Raw genomic sequence first — 6,765 nt, 5'->3', positions numbered from 1 at the left:
TTCATCAAAATCTGTTAATAATTGCGGCCGGAATCCTGTGAACAACAAATACATGGACAGACGGACGGACGGACGGACACCAAACGCTAGATCGACTCAGGAAGTAATTCTGAGTCGATCGTTATATATTTTATGTGGTCTAAAATCAATATTTCTGGTAGGCACATTTTTTGAATTTTTTTGAAATATTTGAATTATGTTACATGGATTGTAATGGACTGAAACCGTGTTTTTCGTTGAATGTTCTAAATAAATCTGTCATATCCGCAATGGAATTCCATGGGTTGTGGTAAAACTTAAATCGTCTTAACATTGCATTCTAAATTGTAAGTGGTCTATATTAGACAAAAATGGCAGTTTAAATATCTATATATGTCAAATCAATTTTTTGATTAGTTGTCTAAAGGAGTATATAAATAATTACAAATTTTTTGAGAGCTAAATTTCAATTGGATGAAATGTGCATCTCCAGGAAGCTCACTTAAACACTGGAACGATATGGAGCAATTTTTAAGTAATTGTTGGAAGCCATAGAATCACACCACGCACCCAGTTTCAACCGGGTCGTATATACTTTGTTCCCTAAAGAGTTTCGCAAGAAAAATGTACAAAAAATCCATATTTAAACTAATGCTAAATTTAACTTATTTTAATTGAAACAAGTATATACGGCCATAAGTTCGGCCAGGCCGAAGCTTATGTACCCTCCATCATGGATTGTGTAGAAACTTCATCAAAACATTGCCATCCACAATCGAGTTACTTAAGTTGCGGAAACGCTTGCCTATGGCAAAGTATCTTAAAACCTCCTAACTCCATCTTCTAAATTGTATGTAAGTTCATACGTGGTATATATTAAATCAAAAAAGATCGATCCAATACGTATATAATTCAGTTTGACAAAGTAGACATAAAATTTTGACAAAATTTTCTACAGAAATAAAATTTTGACAACATTTTCTATAGAAATAAAATTTTCACAAAATTTTCTATAGAAATAAAAATTTTGACAAAATTTTCTATAGAAAGAAAATTTTGACAAAAATTTCTACAGAAATAAAATTTTAACAAAATTTTCTATAGAAATAAACTTTTGACAAAATTTTCTATAGAAATAAAATCTTGGTAGATTATTTTTGGCTCGAGTGGCAACCATGATTATGAACCGAATAAAATTTGAACAAAATTTTCTATAGAAATAAAATTTTGACAGTGATGAAAATTTTATTATGAACCGAATAAAATTTTAACAAAATTTTCTCTAGAAATAAAATTTTGACAAATTTTTCTATAGAAATAAAATTTTGACAAAATTTTTTATAGAAATAAAATTTTGGTAGATTATTTTTGGCTCGAGTGGCAACCATGATTATGAACCGATATGGACCAATTTTTGTGTGATTGGACCAATTTTGGTATGGTTGTTAACGACTAATTTGAACCGGATCGGATGAATTTTGCTCCTCCAAGAGGCTCCGGAGGTCAAATCTGGAGAATGTTTTATATGGGGGCTATATATAATTATGGACCGATATGGACCAATTCTGGCACGGTTGTTAAAGATCATATACTAACACCATGTTCCAAATTACAACCGGATTGGATGAAATTGGCTTCTCTTGGAGACTTCGCAAGCCAAATCTGGGGATCGGTTTATATGGGGCCAAGGCCGTAGCCAGGATTTTAATTCGGGGGGGGGGGGGGGGGTTCAACTTTAAAAAAATATTCATATAATCTCATGTGTAGAAAATTTTATTTATGCAAAGGTATGTATACAATATTTTTATAATATTAAATTGAGCCGACGGGCTTTTTGGGCAGCAAATAAATCAATGACTTCTTCAGTCGGCACATTTATTCGGCGATGAACCGACATTAATGCCAATCCTTTGAGTCTACTCTCGCTAGTCGAATTTCTAAGATACGTCTTTAATCTCTTCATTGTTGAAAATGAACGTTCGGATGAGCACGTAGTAACTGCAGGGATGGAAAATGCAGTACTATAGTACTTTTTTCAAAACGTTTTCACCCCGGTCAGTACCGTAGTACCCCCGCGAATGATTTAGTACCTTTTGTGTAGACATTTTTGAGTCGATATCAGATTTATGGTACAATAGCTTTGCCAAAATATTTTAATATTTTGATAAAGTCTTTATCAACCTTATTTGCTAATAGTCTTTTACAAATATGGCAAAACAGACATGTTCATGTGGGAAGAAAATCTCGATTTTGTAAAAGATATAGTCAAAAACAGGATTTTATTGAACTTCAAGAATGTTTTTGTCGAAAAAAGAATGCGATTCTATATTATCAATTTTTTATTTCGGTAGAAAATGTTGTCTAAATTTTATTTCTATATAGAATTTTTGCAAAATTTTATTATACCCTTCACCACTACTGTGGTACAGGGTATAATAAGTTTGTGCATTTGTATGTAACGCCAAGAAGGAAAAGTCTGAGACCCATCGTTTAGTATACCGATCGTCTTAGAATTTAATTCTGAGTCGATTTAGCGATGTCCGTCTGTCTGTCTGTTGATGTATTTTTGTGTGCAAAGTACAGCTCGCAGTTTTAGTCCGATTGTCCTAAAATTTGGTATAGGGTCCTGTTTCGGCTCAAAGACGATCCCTATTGATTTTGGAAAAAATCGGTTCAGATTTAGATATAGCTGCCATATATATTTTTCACCGATCTGGTCATAATTGGCGTGTATATCAACCGATCTTCCTCAAATTCCGTACATCCGAATATTTTATGAGTCTCGAAAAACTTGCAAAATATCAGCCAAATCGGTTCAGATTTAGATATAGCTCCCATATATAGCTTTCGCCCGATTTACACTCATTTGCCCACAGAGGCCAATTTTTTGGTCCGATTCAGTTGAAATTTTGCACAGGGAGTAGAATTAGCATTGTAGCTATGCGTGTCAAATTTGGTTGAAATCGGTTCAGATTTAGATATTGCACAGGGAGTACAATTAGCATTTTAGCTATGCGTGCCAAATTTGGTTGAAATCGGTTCAGATTTAGATATAGCTCCCATATATAGCTTTCGCCCGATTTACACTCCACGATGACCACAGAGGCCAATTTTTTGCTCCGATTTAGTTGAAATTTTGCACAGGGAGTAGAATTAGCATTGTAGCTATGCGTGCCAAATTTGGTTGAAATCGGTTCAGATTTAGATATATCTCCCATTTATAGCTTTCGCCCGATTTAAACTCATATGACCGTAGAGGCCAATTTTTAACTCCGATTTAGTTGAAATTTTGCACAGGGAGTAGAATTAGCATTGTAGCAATGCGTGCCAAATTTGGTTGAAATCGGTTCAGATTTAGATATAGCTCCCATATATATATTTTTCTGATTTCGACAAAAATGGTCAAAATACCAACATTTTCCTTGTAAAATCGCCACTGCTTAGTCGAAAAGTTGTAAAAATGACTCTAATTTTCCTAAACTTCTAATGCATATATATCGAGCGATAAATCATAAATAAACTTTTGCGAAGTTTTCTTAAAATTGCTACAGATTTAAATGTTTCCCACATTTTTTTACTAACATTGTGTTCCACCCTAGTGCATTAGCCGACTTAAATTTTGAGTCTATAGATTTTGTAGAAGTCTATCAAATTCTGTCCAGATCGAGTGATATTTAAATGTATGTATTTGGGACAAACCTTTATATATAGCCCCAACACATTTGACGGATGTGATATGGTATCGAAAATTTAGATCTACAAAGTGGTGCAGGGTATAATATAGTCGGCCCCGCCCGACTTTAGACTTTCCTTACTTGCTTTTATAGATAATTTTGTCAAAATTTTATTTCAATTGAAAATTTTGTAAAAATGTTATTTCTATAGGAAATTTTTGGAAAACTTTATTTCTATAGAAAAAAATTTGCAAATTTTTTTTTCTATAGAATTTTTTTGCAAAATTTTATTTCCCTTCGTTTTGTTTTGTTATTGTTGGTTTTGTTCTTTAAGCATTGTTGTTGTTTATTTATTGCAGCTTAAAACCATACATTGACTAAACTACAAGTGTAGCTTAACCAATAGAGGAAAAGAATGTTTGTCAAATTTATTTGGGCAAAGCCCTATAGACTGCAAGATGGTTGGATGGACGCACGTTTCGGAATTACCACATTCCTCATCAGCATCCCCTACTTGCAGCAAAACTATCAACCAATTATAAGAATAAATTCAGGCAGTTCATTAAACCCAACAATAAACCACACTTGAACCTTCCGAAAAAAAGGTTTTTGTATGATAGCCGGCTATAGAAAATTTTTGCAAAATTTTATTTATATAGAAAATTTTTTCAAAATTTTATTTTCTTTAAAATTCAGTCTCTTGATAATAATCTTCCAGTGAAATTTTTGTCGAAATTTAGTAAAAAGTACCTTTCCGCTCATAAAATACGTTTTTTGTACTTTCTTAAAAATTGTATTTTCCATCCCTGAGTTACTGGCAAAGTGACCAAAATTTTTAAAAGAATATGCACATTTGGAAATATCTCTTTATTGCACTCTCCAAGTGCTTCCATCGCTGAATTAGGCAGGTTCTTTTCGCAGGGTTTGCGCCATTTCATTTACACATGTGTGTTTGGCTATTTCGTTGTTGTTGCTATGGCCAAACAAAGCGAGTCATGTTCACAAAAAGAATAACAAACACACATAAAAAGCAGAAATACATTTTCCAAAAATGAAATTTGTGGTGCGAGAACAAAAACAATTTGTTTTTTTCGACCGTCGTTTGACGGGCTTTTCAACTAGTATTCTAGGATTTGTGCAAGTTTTATAGGTAAGCGTTTTCAAAATAAAACCTTCAGCTTTCCTTCAACATCTTCGATAAGATTTTTCTATGCAGCTAAAAATATATATTTATTTATATAAAACTATTCATTCATTTCGGGGGGGGTTTGATCCCCCTCATCCCCCCCCCCCTGAATACGGCCTTGTATGGGGCTATATATAATTATGAACCGATGTGGACCAATTTTTGCATGGTTGTTAGAGACCATATACCAATATCATGTACCAAATTTCAGGCGGATCGGATGAAGTTTGCTACTCTTTGAGGCTCCGCAACCCAAATCTGGGGATCGGTTTATATGGGGGCTATATATAATTATGGACCGTGTGGACCAATTTTTGCATGGTTGTTAGAGACCATATACCAACCCCATGTACCAAATTTCAGCCGGATCGGGTGAAATATGCTTCTCTTAGAGGCTCCACAAGCCAAATCTGGGGATCGGTTTATATGGGGCTATATATAATTAAGGACCGATACGGACCAATTTTTGCATGGTTGTTAGAGACCATATACCAACATCATGTACCAAATTTCAGCCGGATCGGATGAAATTTGCTTCTCTTTTAGGCTCCGCAAGCCAAATCTGGGGATCGGTTTATATGGGGGCTATATATAATTATGGACCGATGTGGACCAATTTTTGCGTAGTTGTTAGAGACCATATGCCAACACCATATACCAAATTTCAGCCGGATCGGATGAAATATGCTTCTGTTAGAGGCTCCACAAACCAAATCTGAGGGTCCCTTTATATGGGGGCTATACGTAAAAGTGGACCGATATGGCCCATTTTCAATACCATCCGACCTACATCGATAAAAACTACTTGTGCCAAGTTTCAAGTCGATAGCTTGTTTCGTTCGGAAGTTAGCGTGATTTCAGCAGACGGACGGACGGACATGCTTAGATCGACTCAGAATTTCACCACGACCCAGAATATATATACTTTATGGGGTCTTAGAGCAATTTTTCGATGTGTTACAAACGGAATGACAAAGTTAATATACCCCCCTCCTATGAAGGAGGGTATAAAAAAAATATATATATATTTGTATGTAGTTAATTTTTATAACTTTTTGGAATCTTTCCTCAGCCCAATGAAATTTTCCTTTTCGAAGAAAGTCTCAAACATTTTATGAACTAAACCTGGGTATAAAGTTCAATTACGGTACACATAAGTTCAATATGAACTAAAGCCGGAGAAAATTTTCGTACGATTCCCATAGATAGTAAGAATGAACTACTATATAGTTAAAATGGTCATGATTTGGCGGCAATGAATTTCTTCTTTATTTTCAGTTCGTTTTCTATGAGAGGGTGTAATTTCGTGAACAGCAGTTAAAAAGTAAATAAAAGTAAAATAAAGTTTTGTGTATATATCAAAATGTGGAGTACAATTTTGTTCAATTTTCGCACGAGCTACTTTATTTGTGTTTTTTTTTTTTTTTTTTTTTTTTTTTTTTTTTTTGTAGGAGTCGGTTTATATGGGGGCTATATTCTGAGCCTATATGGAGCAATTTTCCCATGGTCGTTAATGGGGACCCAGGCTCATCACGTACCGAGCCTCAAAATGATCGGGTGAAATGGACTTTCCGAAGACAGGGGTCAGTTCATATGATGGCTACAACTAAACGATATTCGATATGACCCAGTTTAAGTTAATTTCAACAGCTATTGCACCCCCCTCCCCCCCCCATACGCAATGTCTTTTCTTGATAAAATAATCAAATTCGATTGTCCTTCATTATCCTCATAATGCCTACGTTTCCTTGGAGATAAACTTGCAATACAAGCATATTGATAGCTCCCTTAATATTCTGTCATTTCAATGCTTCATATAAAACTTTGTCAACCTTTGCCGTGAACCATGCGTTTTGTGTACTCTTCCGTGTTGTTGATGGCTGATGATTGTGGAGATTGCGGGGGGAGAAAGCAATGCCGCCATCA

Source organism: Haematobia irritans, chromosome 2 (assembly GCF_050003625.1).
Source record: "Haematobia irritans isolate KBUSLIRL chromosome 2, ASM5000362v1, whole genome shotgun sequence".
Taxonomy (NCBI): Eukaryota; Metazoa; Arthropoda; class Insecta; order Diptera; family Muscidae; genus Haematobia; species Haematobia irritans.
This window is presented reverse-complemented; position numbering follows the sequence as displayed.